This window comes from Manacus candei, unplaced genomic scaffold, assembly GCF_025592945.1.
Source record: "Manacus candei isolate 608988 ecotype Guabito, Panama unplaced genomic scaffold, ASM2559294v1 h1tg000021l, whole genome shotgun sequence".
Taxonomy (NCBI): domain Eukaryota; kingdom Metazoa; phylum Chordata; class Aves; order Passeriformes; family Pipridae; genus Manacus; species Manacus candei.
The window spans coordinates 3,107,716-3,123,087 of NW_026138069.1; the positions used below are offsets into that span (position 1 = coordinate 3,107,716).

At 37.2% G+C, this 15,372-nt stretch overlaps 1 protein-coding gene across 3 annotated transcripts in view; it reads left to right on the forward strand.

The window, feature by feature from the left end:
• Positions 1 to 15,372, forward strand: part of CRPPA (CDP-L-ribitol pyrophosphorylase A) — a 108,000-nt gene that overhangs the window by 8,307 nt on the left and 84,321 nt on the right. The window lies entirely within an intron of this gene.

A 15,372-nucleotide genomic window follows, 5' to 3' on the forward strand; every position in this document is an offset into this window, starting at 1 on the left:
TAGTTTTAAATGTGATTATTTGAGAGTGGTAGAAGAACGGAGTTAATTGTACTGATGTTGAGTTGAAATGACAGTAACTTTCCTGAATGTGTTTGTGTTTAGGTGTCTTTGCATGTTAAGGTATATCATATCTCATTTGAATTTATGTTTAAGTTTTTTAGCTTGTTCACTTTTTTCTTGAAACTTTTGTGATTTAAATGTAATATTTTCTTCTGGTTTTCTTTTTAATTGGATGCAAGGCATTTTCAGTAAAACAGTAGGGAACCAAAACAATCTCCATTGACCTTCTCAAGTCAGTGTACTGTAGTTTATCTGAACTTCTGACTGATAAATATTTCCTTACCTGGATCACTGAAGTATCATTTGATCTTGAAAAGGTGATCTTGTACATGTGCCATTGTATATTTTGTGGTGTAATGTCTGTCTGAAATGTGTATGGTATTTATTTACAGAAATGGACTCCAAGAGCTGTGCACTGTTGATGTTACCTGACAAAGTATTTGAGTTAAGGAACATAAGAAGAACTTTATTTTATGTAATGAATTGGAAAGGCTTTCTCCCAGAGGCAGGTGGCTGTCTTCACTTGACAGCTGCAGAATTCTGAAGAGCTAAATGGAAAGCTGTGACTCTTTCTCAAAACTAATATGCATGGCTTTGAGTATCAGAAAAAAATGGACTGAGAGAAGCTGTCATCTGTAGTTCTTCCTATGGTCAGATTCTTTGTGTATCTGAAGGGGAGTCAGTTCTTCAATCTTTCAGTACAAAAAGTAATTACTTCCTTTTGCATGATATAGAAAGGTAGAAAACCTGGCAAAACATCATATTAAATCACTTGTGTTAAGGGTAATGCTGTATTGTTATTCATCTGCATACCATATAGATAGCATAATTATGAGAAGCTTTAATGTTCTTTAAAATGGCAATTGATCAAGTAAGTTATTGCACTGCTAGCTGCCAATTGTCAGACAAATAAACTGCTTAATTACACTTACTAATCTGTTTGTTATTTGCCTGTAGGAATCAAAATGTGAACCTTAACCAGAACTAATAAATTATGCCTTAAATACCTCAAACAATTCCTTGATTATGTGAAAATATTATTTTGTAACCAATTAAGTTCCATTTATGTTTTTGGGGTAATTTTGCAATTAAAATTACATGTTTCTAGACACAAATTCTTTATTGGTAGTAAAAGTTGGGAAAAGTGGAAGCTTCAGAAGGCATGAGTCCAAAGCCTCTAGCAATATCTCATTGCCAACATTGCATTTTAAACAACATAACTAAAAAGAAAAATGCATACAAGAAAAAAATCGGGAAGGCGGGGGCGAACTTGTCAGTCCTGCTATGAAGAATTTAAAAAAAGAAGGCACATACAGTCAAAGACTTTCTTTCTCTAGTTAACGTAAACTAGATTTGAAAGTATAGTTTATTTTTTCAAAAGGACTAAGTCAAAATGGCACTCTTAGAAGCTGGTTTCTGGAAGCTGTCTAACATCATTACTTTATTCTAAACTTTAGCGAGGATATGCACAAAGCTTACGTGCCAATACAGCTGTACAGTGGTACTCAGTCTCATGCAGTCAGTCAAAATAATACCCCCAGACAGAAAACACTGCGCATTATGCTCAGCCTGTTCCTGTCAGTGCTGCCATTATCAGTCTCACTGCAGCAGGAGGCTGGAGCAGGAAACATGCACTCCTGTGGATGCTGTTCTTTTCAGCCATTTACAGAAGACATTTTATTTTGCTGTTGATGTGGTTTGAAGCTGGCTCCCTGCCAAGTCTCCAAACCTTACCACCCCCCCAAACCTCAGGGAGAAGAAGGAAAAAAACAACCAGGAAAACCAAAACAAGAGAGAGACAGCTAAAGCAATATATATAAATATTTTTACCCTTATGTTACAGGTGTATACAATTGAAATATATATACAATTTCACAAGGGAACAGGAAGGGGGAAGGGAAAAGGAACAAAATCAAAATAAAATATATATATGTATCCCGATTAGTAGCCCAATATCTAGCAACTAAAAGAATTGGCAAAAAACTATCTTACTGCTCTCCTTGGGACAACGGAGAGTCACGCTGGATCGATCGCTGGCAACCTCCGCCTCCCAAGGTCGGCAAGGCCTTCCCAGGCCTCGCTCCCCAACACGGCAGACTCAACAGCAGGGAACCTGCACCTCCAAGCCGCCGGAAGGAGAGAGAGCGAAGTTCTCTCCTCCTTTCTTCTTATAGCCCAGCTTATGTAAAAATCGTAGGGAATACTGGGTAAATCTGGACCCTTCCTTGGTTACAAACTGGTAACCAAGGAAGGCCTAGACTAAACTACCACAACTGTCTATGATTGTTGAGTTACAATAGCAAAACTCGGTGGGTGGCAAACTGAAAACCACCTGTTTTTCTCCACTGAAGTTGAAGGAGGACTTGGATGGATAAATAAGATGATCTGGTTGGTGCACTTGAATGGGGATGGAATGCTGGAGCAGTTCTGCCCCTTTGGACCTTTCTTTGTACTTTTTCTGTTGAAAGTGATTGTCTTTTTATGTTTTCTTATTTCCTCTGGGTTTGTCGTATATAAAATATTTTAAACATTGTCTTTGTTTTCTTTGTTATACTCAAAAATTGATTTTATCCAGCTGCAAAGACTGCATCGTATTTATACCCTGGGTCATCTGAAGTCATCCACTGCCTGTGTTCTCAGAAGTTATACTTCCATTGTATGCTTGCTGCTTTGGGAGGCTCCTGCTGTCCTGTCAGACCCATGTGCAAAAACAGAATCAAGAACTGAAGACGTTACAATTACCATCTTGACATGATTTTTATTTCACTGATGGAATGAGTTCTGTAGTTTAGGAGACTGACTAATGTCAATGTAAAAATACTTACTAGTGAATAGGAGGGATTATGAAGCAATTTTAGAATAAAACATTTTAAGACCTACATGCTCTTAGCTATGGTAGAGCTCATGGAGGACAGGGAGGTAATTTGAGAAAGCTGTCATGGCTTCACCAAGGGCAGGTCCTGCCTAACCAACCTAGGGGCCTTCTATGGTGGAGTGACTATATCAGTGGACAAGAGAAGAGCTATGGATGTTGCCTGTCTGGACTTCTCTAAGGCCTTTGAGACAGTCCTCCACAATATCCTTCTCTCTGAATTGGAGAGAGAAGGATTTGATGGAGGGACTGTTCAGTGGATGAGGAATTGCTTGGTTGGTTGCATCCAGAGGGTTGTGATTAACAGCTCAACATCCAGGTGGAGAGTGGTGACAAGTGGTGTCCTCAGGGGTCTGTTTTTGGACCAATATTCTTTAATACCTTCATCGTTGACACAGACAGTGAGATCAAGTGCACTCTCAGCAAATTTATAGATGACAGCAAGGTGAGTGGTGCAGTTGACATGCCTGAGGGATGGGATGCCACGCAGAGGGACCTGGACAAGTTCGAGAAGTGGACCTTTGTGAACACTGATGTTCAACATGGCCAAGTGCAAGGTCCTGCCCTCAACTGTGACAGTCCCTGGTATCCATACAGGCTCTGCGAAAAAGGGATTGAGAGAACCCTTTGGAAAAGGACTTGGGGATACTCGTCGGTGTTGTCAGCTGGCCCTGAGCTGACAGTATGCACTTGGAGCCAGGAGAGGTGTGGCCAACAGGTCAAGGGAGGTGATTATGCCCCTCTACTTCACTCTCATGAGACCCCACCTGGAGTACTACATCCAGCACTGGGGCCCTCAGCACAAGAAAGACATGGACTTGTTGAAGTGGGTCCAGCAGAGGGCCACAAAAATGATCAGATGAACACCTCTCATATGAAGAAAGGCTGAGAGAGCTGGGGTCATTTAACCTGGACAAGAGAAAGCTCTGGGGAGACCTTATTATGGCCTTTTGGTACCTACAGGGGGCTCATTTACAAGATGGTGACAAACTTTTAAATGGGGTCTATTGAAATAGGAGAAGTAGTAATGATTTTAAACTAAAAAAGGGTAAATTCAGACTAGATACGGAAATTTTTTACAATGGCAGTGGTGAAACAATGGAACAGGTTTCCCAAAGAGATGGGAAATGCCCCATTGCTAAAACATTCAAGGTCAGGTTGGACAGGGCTCTGAGCAACCTTATGTTGTTGATGTCCCTGCTCATTGCAGTGGGATTGGACTACCTGACCTTTCAAGGTCCCTTCCACCCCAAACTATTCTATGATTCTGCATTATTGTGAAGATCAGAAGCTCTTCAGTAGCCCTAAAACTTTTCTGAATGTGTGAAGAAATGAAGTGTAGTTCTACTGTTGTACAGAAAATAGTTATACAATGCATTGTTCCTTTTTAATGGATAACTATTGAAAGCATACTGATGTTTCCATAGCTTATGGCATTGTTGGTCCCATAGAAAGTTATAACCTTCTCAGTCAAGTTGTCTTCTGTGTTGAATGGAAAATGAATGTATTGTTACATGACTTTTGGGAAACAAAGCAGCTTTTAGTGAAGATATGTCTATTTAGTCACTCAGGTTTCTCCTTCCTGCAACAGATAAAAGGATTAGAGAATAGTTCCTTAAGATAAGGGAAATCATCTTATCCAGCATGTGGGAGAAGCTGAATAAAGGCCTTGGATTATTCTAGAAACTCCTACATGGTGAGATCTGGAAGAGGTTCTTAACCATATCTCTCTGGATAAGGATTAGGCATGTAAATTTTTCCCTTTTTCACCAAAAGGTGAAAAATGAAAAAAAAAAGGGAACTGAAAAAAAAGAAAGATTATCTGAGTTTTCATCCAGAAATGTCACCAGCTGCATTTTGGTAGAGTTTGTGATCTCCGTGGTTGTGGCAGGGACACTATCAGCCTGCAGGTTAGGTGAAGCTTCTGAAGGCCAACTCGACCTGTTTCATATGCTGTAATAGTCTGCTGGACTGGTTGTGTTCTTACCCTTCTGTTTCCAAGAAGTAAGTGGGCTGTAATACAGCCTTGAGGAGCCTTGGAGCATGTAGGAGAAAATTCATAAGGTATCAAATTCACACATATGTGTATTAACGTCACTATCAGAGCCAAAGTGACATTATAACGTGTGATGATGTGTTTTACAAGGCCTTTGATAACAGAGGAAGTGTTGGATGAAGCTTGTATAAAGAGATGTACGAGAAAGAAGCTCAGGTGCAAGGTTTCCTGCAAGGAGAGGGCACAAGCAGTTCCAAGGGAAGCAGCTGAGCAAGTTCAGAAGGCAAAGACATTTGATAAGCAAGTGCAGGGTTGCTTTAGAGCACTGCATGACCACAATCTATAGTGCCGTGGGTTTGATTGCTCAGTAGTCTGTGTGTGGGAAAGTTATTAATTAAAGACGGCATTTGGTTGATTAAATTGTGCAAGAGTCCTCCTACAACACCTCAAGATTTTTTTCTTCTTTCTTCATAATATGATGCAAATCATGTGTTTAATGATATAAGCAGTGGATCAGTAGCATTCACGTCATGATATTGTTGATTTTGTAATGGCATACACTGTCTGGAGGTAAAATATTCTTCTCAAAGAAGTTCTTAAACTCATTTGTAAGACCTGTAGCAGTAGTGTCAAGATTTCAATTCTGCTGAATACAAATGTTAACTCATCTTTATATTGATCTAATCTAATATGCAAAATCCTTTGTAGTGCAGTGCATGCTCACTGATAGCTTTTTGCATGTAAATCAGTATTTGGGATATGAAAGATGGCTTGCTGACTGTAAATTGTGTTTCATTAGTTGTTAATGCAAAGTAATATTATACTGCCAAAGTAAAATAAACAGTCATTAATTTAGAGGCAAAATTTATTGTTTTCATAGTTCATTAACTTTTATAGCAAATGTTCTGTTTAATTTTTGCCGCCTAGATTTGCAATACAGCACAGGTTAGAACAAGAAAGTGCTGGTAGCTCATGTTGTCAGTTACGTTGAATGAATGCCAAATGTAAAGCTCTAAGTATGCTTTAAAATACCTCTAAATATAATGAAAACTGATGGTAGCATACGGGCCATGTGATTTGCTTTGAAATGTTTGAATTGCTTAGGCTGAATTATGCATCTGAGAGAATCCATCGTAATCGTGTATAATGTACAACTATTGCTGACAACTGAAAAGAATAAATGTGCTGTAAGAAAGCCTTGAAGCTCTATACCAGCATGTGCTGCTCTTTAGGTGGAGGATGCTATGTGTGGTCTGGGTCCTATACTTAGTATGGATCTTTGGTAGCATTATACAGACTTTATACAAACTTTAAAATACTTTAAAAAAATCTATGAAGAAGAAAACAAAACCTTAATGAATAAGACTGTGTTGTTAAACATTATCAGTTATTGCACCATGATGAAAAAATAGCTAAATATGTTGACTAAGGTAATAAGACCTTTTTTGGCTAATAATATGACAAAATATATTTTTGGAATATACAGTACTATTGTATCTATGAAAAACACTAACTTCCTTAACCATTCTTGAATTTGTCACAAGGAATGCACTAGAAGAAATGCTGTATAATTTGTATGGCACATTAAAAATGTCTGTATTGATTTAATCCTGCTAACTTTTGTAATTTTAAGCTTTATTGTATCAAAAATTTGTGGCAGTAATTCACGATACTTGAGCAACATAAATGACATTCTTAGAATTTATTTTCAGTCTACTTTTTAAAAAAAATCTGATTTTAATGTGAAATCAAAACTTCACATAATTGTTGTATCGTTGTTTGCAGTACTGCCCTTCGCTTTTCCTTAGTGCTTATGTATGTTCTTGATTTTGCTTCTTTTCCACTTACAGTATGTTTTTGACCTTGTTTTCAGTGCTGTGTGTTGAAAAATTGCAGCCTGTGATATGCCTAGTTTTGCTTTCTTCCTCTACTTTGTATACATATACATATATATTTTCAGTTGCATATTCCTATTATTCTGTCTTTTTGAAGGAAATATTTTTTATTTTCTGAGTGAAATCTTATTTTTTCCACAGAATAACATTTAGAATTTAGCATGTGATTGATTAGAGCAAAACAATATTTACTGATGCTTAGAGTAAATGCTTTAAATACAAAAGAACAGAAATTTTGTGAAGAACATGTGCGCTCTTAATTTTTGAGCAACAGTTTCTGTTATCTTCTGTAGTTTGCCATAGCTAATTGGGGCTCTGACATGTCTTGATGTACATGTACTATCCCCAGTTACTCAGATAGTGTGTTCTGATAAAGGTGACCTCATTAGAAGAAATGTTTTCTTTTTCTTAAACAGTGTCATAAATATACATTACATTTGTTTAAGGCATCCCATATCTTTGAAGTCAGTTCAATGTACAACATTGTGTCAGCTCATTAACATTGGATCAAAGTGTATATTAAATTTCTGATTAAACATCCCCTCTTTTGCAGCTAGGAATAAACACAATTATAACTTCTTCCTTCCTCGTGTTGGTTTAAGATTAACATGTGCCCAATTTTAGTGAGTTTGACTGTTGCTTCTAGCCAGCTGGGTAAACAGACTTTAAGGAAATTAGGTGAAGTTTAGCATATAAGCCTTTTTTCATAGTATTCAAAACTCCTTACATGTGTTCTAATTAACCTTCTTTTTGTCTGGCTGATGATTAGGTTTAATATCTGTGTTAGACCAGGCTTGTTTAACATTTCAACCAGTTCTGTCCTTGGGCAATTAAAAGCTGCCAGAGCAAATGTGTCAAGACAGCTGGAATTGGACTGGCTGGTGATACTGCCTACATAAGAGAATTTTAGTGCTCAGTAATGAGAATCAAACATGCTGTGCCCATAAGGACTGCGAGTTTTGTTGGTTTTTTTCCCCAACAAAATTAAAAATAAGGTATGCAAGAACTATTCTTTTTCTTACAGAATATATAGGCAGAAGATACCTGGTGAAAAGAAGGTAACCTTTATTTCTTCAGCCTTAATTTCTGATGGATACATCAGATGTTGTCCAGGTTGCAGATTGTACTTGTTTGTCGGCAGAATGAATAGGTAGAAGGAATACTGACCCCACCACAGCACAGTCACACAAATTATGTCTGTGCTACATGGTAGAGTTTGGGTGTGAGTGTGGGTGAAAGTATGTTATGCCTCAGACTCAAACTAATGTTTCTGTGTGATAATGAGAGTACCTCTACCTTTATTGTGGTCTGCTGTTCTTTACTGAGTCATCTTGGTTGTCCTATAGTCCTGACTGATTGCATGCTCCATATGTTCCTTCAAGAGATGTGTGCAGCTGAGGTACTGGTTTGGGGGGCTCTTTTGGACATGACATTAACAGAAGGACTCATGGGGCAGATGGTGACAGGTTTGAGTTGAACCCATGCAACCAGACCACTGCCTTGCCTTGCTATACAGAAAGCAGGTGGGTTCTGGGTACAGAATGAGTTATGAACTTTGTGGGCTGTGTGCAAGCTTGTAGCAGTTCAGTTTGGAAGTTTGGCTAGTTTGGACTTGAACGAGTGTTCACACCTAAGTTGCTCATATGGTCGAATTGTTACCAACTGCACTTCTGTATCAGATGGTGGCTTATAGTTTGTGTCATTATTTTGTTTGTGCCCCCAGCTTTTCCATTGAAATAGAATTGTTTTGCTAGGATTTCTCTACATCTTCCATCTCTGCAGTGGAATCATAAAACTTCTCACAGACTAAAGCTTTTGGTTATAGAGAAAAAAACCTATAGCCCTAGACAAGAGCTGGATACAAAATGCAGAAAAGGAAAAGAAAAAAAGAAACTTAAGAAAATAAGATGGTATTTTAGTGCTATACCTTGAATGTGCATTAGAAGTCATTCTCTAATTGCTTTATTTTATGACAATAGTTATATGTCTTTGTTTTAATAGATATTCTCCCCTTCAGATTTACAATAGAAGAAATTTGAAAATAACATCCTCTTAAATATGTGAAATATTTTAATCTTATAATTAAGTTTCTGAATTTTGCTTTCAAGATTCTGTTTGATAAATATGAAATAAGAAATCTTTCAGTAGAGAATTCTTCTAACTTAAATGGTAATTACTGAATGTGGCTGAAGTATGTTGATTACTATAGATACAATTAGTTTGAGTGCAGATGTCTGAACAGAAATGCAAGTTTCTACCTGTTTCATGCATCACAAATACAATGTTTATTTCTGTATTTTTTTCATACTGTAGATGGCTGTGAATGCCCTTCCTGGAAAGTAGTTTGATCTGTGTAAAAGAATACTTTCCGTGTAGTAACATGTGGAAACAGTTTGATAGAATAAAATGAGAAGAAATTAATCATAGTTATGCTGAACTTCTTTTGCTGGTTCCTGGCCAGACCTAATTTAGACCGAAATCCTTATGAGATGGTTGTGTTTGGAAACATATAAATAATCTTTCACCCAATAAAAAACATTCCAGGACATATTTGTAAACTGTTAGATACCTAGCTTGTCTAAGCTAACATTGATTGTTATTGTTATGTAGTTCAACACTGTCCTAATGCAATCCTTGTCTTAATGGAAAAGCAGGATAAAATTTTTTGTGTGTTTATCAAATTTACCTTTATAAAACTGACTTTAATGGAATTTCAAGATGAATATAGTTGTCCTATGAAGTGTGACAAGCCCCACAATCTTCAGCATACAGTTTCAAAGAAGTCAGCTGCTTTGAAATTATGAAAATGTATTTCTAATGTGCTTCTATTTTCAGTGAATATATGCAATGCAAGTTTATTTTTTCTAAGGCAGGGTGGCTAAATTATTTGTGAGTCTTGCTTCAGTGCTATTTTGCTTGTCGGAGTTGAAAACAACTCTGATGAAAGAATTAAAATTTATAAATATGAATATTGAGAAAACATGTAAAAGCATTAAGAATAGGAACATTCTTTTTAAGTTAATACTCACAGGCTTGCTTTATGTGTTTGATATCAGGCCTATTCCTAAGTAATTTTAAAACATTGAATTATTAGTTAGGATAATTAAAATATAAAATAAATAAAACATAAAATGTGCACTTAGTGCTATCAGACAGCTGAGAAGATAGAAAGCATAGGGAAAATGAATTTCAGGGGTGATAGAGGCTATGAATGAAAAAGAAGAGTATTGTTGGTGTAATTAAAAAGTTGAAGGGAGTCAGAGGAGTGGAAAACTTTGCCCATTTATGACGGCATTCTGTAAAGTTTTAGGCTGTGATTCCCACTCACTTGAAGTTCAGGGTTGCAGATTGGTCATGTAAGACTTTGTGGGTCTGCATCAGTACTTGGGGCCTACTGGGGACAAGGGCGTGCCAAAGACATAGCATACTTTTTTTTTAGTATGCCAGCTTGCAGGATCTGTGGTTGTCTGAGCTTGTTACCACACTGTTCTAAAACAAAAGGAATTGTAGTTGTGGTATTTTTTTGTAAGGATTTTGGGCCACTGCAGCTTTTTTTTCTTCCTAGTCTGTATCATTCAACTTGTTGAGTTTTACAGCTGTTAAGCATTGTTCTGTTTCAACTCTGGCTACCCAAAATGACCAGATCAGCCATGTGGCTCTGTTGGTTTTCATGCTTTTTTGGAGCTTCTGGGTCTTTGATAATTTATTCTTGTTGTATTTTGTTGTAGGTGGGGAGTGTTGGTCTAGGATGAATATTGCACTGTGTTGTTGTATGCTGGATGATTTTTTGCTTGTGAGATAAACTCCATCCCCCCCTCCCCACCCCACCCTGTAATACTTATGGAAATTTTAATTGATTCTGTTTGGGTTCTTTTTTTTATTACCTTATATTACCTTATTTTAAACAAAATTAGGATTTTTATTTTTTATGAATTTTCAGTAAAATTAAGCTATACTGCGTTGTGTTAGCCAAGTTGCTGTGTTGTGTGTACGCTTCTGTGGTCTAAACATTCATACTTCATTTTGTAATAAAAGATGTCATTAATATTGGATTTAACTTTCCTTGAACTGACTGTGTTATCTGATCTTAAAGCACACCCTGGTTATGGATTCACTGAATACACACATCTAAAGAGTTTCCTGTCAGAGTAGAAGTGTGATAAACTGAGAACAATACAATGTTACTGTTTAGTAAAAAGGTGAGTCAGTACGCCTTGGATCTCTTGAAAATATTTGTGATATCCTGTTATACTGAAGTGCATGATGCACTTCATTCTCTACCTTTTTCCAGTCACCATTGAATCTTTAATGCATACTGTGGTCTCAGTAAAAAAACTGAATACAAAACTGAGAACTTGTTTGTAAATGTTTTTGATTTGTGCTGTTTAAAAACGGGTCATAAAAGACACTTACTGTTTCTGAAAGCATCTAGAGGCGGGTTCAGTTTCAGCAGATGGATGGGTGAGCTTGCTTCTGAGTGATATGAGTCTGTCACTTCATCTGAGGTTGATGGAATTCTGTGTTCTTACAACATTTTAGGATTGTTTTAAGGAAGTGATAGATTAAAAGGATGTTTTTTCTTACAGTATTCTGTTTGCAAAGGAAAACTAACTGGTTAGCAATATTCTCTTCAATGTTTGCTGTGCTATGAAGGAATATTTTGATACTTTAACTGATTTATTTCCCAGAATATGGAAAACTGGGGGAAAGAAGTGTATATGCATTTCCTGGACATGCTAAGTTCACCAAAACTAATGCTTAACTGTCTTAGGAGTGGAGTGGCTTGAAGGCTGTAAAGTGGACATTTAAAGAAATTCAGGATAACTATCCACTTCACATTCAGGAAGGGTGTATGATGCATTTTGTATATGATTTTGAAAGCAAACCTGCTTGAGATCTGGGTCATAATGATTAGAAATTGGAAGAGGAGACCTCTGAGTAGGGAAATGTCAGTGTAAGACCCAGTAGTACCTTAATGTATTATTGTCCCTACTGTGCCCTAATGTTTAAGTTTCTGAACTAAAAAAAATTAGTCTGTAGCCCTGTCTTAAGCTCCTAAAAAAAAATTCCCTGTTTAGTTCATTGCAGGGCTGCTGGGAGTGGAATTCAGAAAAGGCTTTGTGCTTCTCAGAGTGGGGAGGCGGCTTGCACTAACCAGAAGGAAATACCGCAGAATGAGCCATACACGTTAAACTGTGCTCCTCTTTGGCCTTTATACAAGAACAAAACTCACAAAACTCAATTCTTCTGTTTTTACATGCCAAATATTATGCTTACACCATGAATGAAGATACCCACGAGCCAGTTTCAGAAGTAGAAGCATGTGTGGTGAGGTCTGTGTAAACCAGTGTGGGTTTGGCAGCTGTGCTGGCATATACCAGCATACTGCAGATGCAAGGTTTCCTGTGTTAGGAACTCAGCTCTCTTGTGCCATATGAAAATGGTGCAGGGCATACAAGGCCAGTATTTTCCCTTGCTTGATCCCAGTTTCACCCAGTCTGAAAGTGGCCTTAGGAACTAATGTATTTCACGTGTCGCTGAGGTAGGTGGTAGACACAGCCTTGTGTTGGGTCGCATCGTCTGGTTGAGGGAGCCCATATGGGTGTGCGCTGAGACAGAGAAAGGTCCTGCAGAAACTTGAGCCAGTACAACCAATTTCTGTATCTTGCCTCAGGATTTTAAGGTTTTGACTCAGTGCTGCACCTTAGCAGGTATGCTCTAGCTTATGGATTGTGGGCTTTTGGATACCAGCTGCTCATCATATGAAGGTTTTCTATGCATTAGAAACTTCTTGGCTTTGCTAAGCACTAGAGCTCTCCATTCTGCTTTCAGTCGTGGACTGAATTGTCCTTTTTTGGAATAAAACCTGTTTATTTTTTTTAAAATCAAATGACTGCTAATTATTCTGTTATTGCATACATAGAATTTCTGTCCCTTGCATGATCAGAAGTCAGACACGAATCTTATTCTTTGTATTTAATTTCATGTTTTCAGTCAGTGTCAGGTATAGTTTGGGTGGACCTGCTGCAGAAGAAATCTTATTGTGCCCAACTTGTGATTTCTTATTGAAATGGCAGGAAGACAGGTGAGAAACTGAGCCTGTCACACTGGACTCAGTTCTGGTGTAATGTGAAGCCAAACTATAAGTTGTTTGAAAAATGCATTTTTTAAATTTTATGTGCTGCGAAGCTTTCAATTACTTGAGAAGTTAATTGGGGGCTTTAAAAAAATGTTGCATTTGGATTTAGTTTTCTGAATCTTTGGAAGAGCTAGGCCTCAGCAGAGCAGGAATTGTGGTTCAGTATTGACACAAAGATACCGATATAGACATTCATAAATTTTTATTGTGCAATAAACCAGATGGCAAGAAAACAATGTGTTTCAGAGTTCTTTTAAGAAAACAATTTTGAGTATTCAATTTTATTTAGAATTGCAGTTTGGCTTTTTGTTCCTCAGAGTGGATGTTTCACTTGTGAGATTTGGTTACGCAAGGCACATTGTATTCTTCCAGTCTGTTTTATGCTTAAAATGTAACATGACATGATTGTTAAAAACTGTAATAAAATATTGGAACAGCCTAAGGAATTCTCTTTTGCTAACTGGTTTTCTGGAATGGTAACTGTTCCAGAAAAAAAAAATCAAATATACAGCTAATTACAAAAAAGCTGTGGCTAGCATGCTGCTCTCTCTCTTTTCCCATGACCTTCTAATTTTACAATTTTTGTGTGTGTGCCTGACCAATTAAAATATGACGGCAGAGCAAAATAACATAGTCCAAATGCCCAGCAGCTGGGATATAGATGTAATAATCCATGTCCTTGAATCATAGGAAATAGGGGACAAGTTGCAGATAATTTAGTCTCTCTACTTCTGCTATGCAGAGCTTTTACTCTAAGTACATCTGTTAAATTTACACCTCATTTAATACATTGATGTATTACTAAAATTATAGTGGTGTTTAGTTTTCTCAGTTTGTCTTTTCTGTTACAGAAGTAAAATTGATCCTGCCTGGGTCAGAAAGAAGAACTAGATTACCTCTTAAGAGACAGACAGTTCTATGATTTCACAGTTTTACTGATCTTTCTGTACCACATTTTTGCCATTGGATGATAGTGTTTTGCTCTGTTTGGTGTTTTATATAGATATCTCTTTCCATGTATTAGAAAGTAAAAGTGCTTTTCAGATTTTGAGAAAGTAGTTCAGATATTTCTCCTGTCACACGAATCTTTTGAATCTTTTCTCTCCCTTCACCCTTCCCGGTAGCTCATGCATATTAGAACTCTTTGGGCGTGAGAAATTGGTTCATATGTCTGTTCTTATTCTGTAAAAGAATGAACTAAGGAGCTGTGATTTAGAGCTCATAAAGGGCTCAACACTCTGACTGCATTCCCCTTTGTTTTATTGTTAAGTAGTGTGAAAGGGGGAGGGAAGACAACTAGTTCTTTTCTTCTGAGAGTACAAAAATTTTGGACTCACTTTTTTGTCTCGTTCTACCACTGTATGCTTATTTGAGGTCAGAAGTCTTCTAAGAATGGACAAGACTCATGTATGAGGGCAGGATTTGCCAACAAAGATAAATAAAATCATTAATATCAGTGCTGTTATGGGATAAGGGACCTCTTCTTTTTCTGTGTCAAAATTCATGAAGCCTCAGAAAATCTTCCGAGGCTGCTGTGAAAAGTGGCAGAATTAGGCATTGGGATGATTTTCTAGGTATCCTGATTTAAGATGTTGTATAGTTCCAAGTGTTTTGAAACAGCATCAATTATTCTTTTTTATTATTCTTAAAAATTATTAATAAACAGTATAGTGTGAACATGCCGTTCTCAATGGTTAGCATCATTGGGGAGCATGCAGTTTGCTCTGTGACTTGATAAGCAGTGTTCTGCCACTGCACTTTTTCTTCATTATTGTATGGACAACTCTTGTCCAAGTTGTTTTAAGCTTCTCCTAAAGTTCATGTGAACATTTGATAAGTGACTGATGCAGTGTGGGTGTATCAGAATGCCTAAAGACAGCTAGGAGAGTTCTGCTTCAGAGATGCCATAGATCTTTAATACTATATGTTGATGAAAAGATCAAAGATATATGTTTAATTGGTTTCAAACCTAAGCAAAACTGAAACTGAAATATAAGCATTTAAGTATCTGTTCTAGAGCATAGTGCTGCTTGATATGGAATACTTTCAGATGTAAATGCTGCATTCCCTGTGATTTCACTGGTAAGTGTGGTTGCTCAGTATTTCACAGGGTGAATTCAAACAGAGGAACAAGCTCAATTGTCTGAAAGTTTTCTTGTAAATTGTTTTTGAGCAGTTTATCCAAATTGAAGTCTGTGAAAGCAATAGGTATTGTAGATTGTCAAGACCTCTCAGGTGTGTCTGCTGCTGTTTGATATCTGAATAGGCCTAGAACTGTCCTCACAGAAACCACCTACTATGTGTGCAGAAGAAAGTCTGAAAAATGAACATTTCAGATCTGTAAGTGTATTTGCAGTAGATATGAAGGACTTAAGATTTTTTTTGTAAATTGTCCCTCCATGTGTACTTA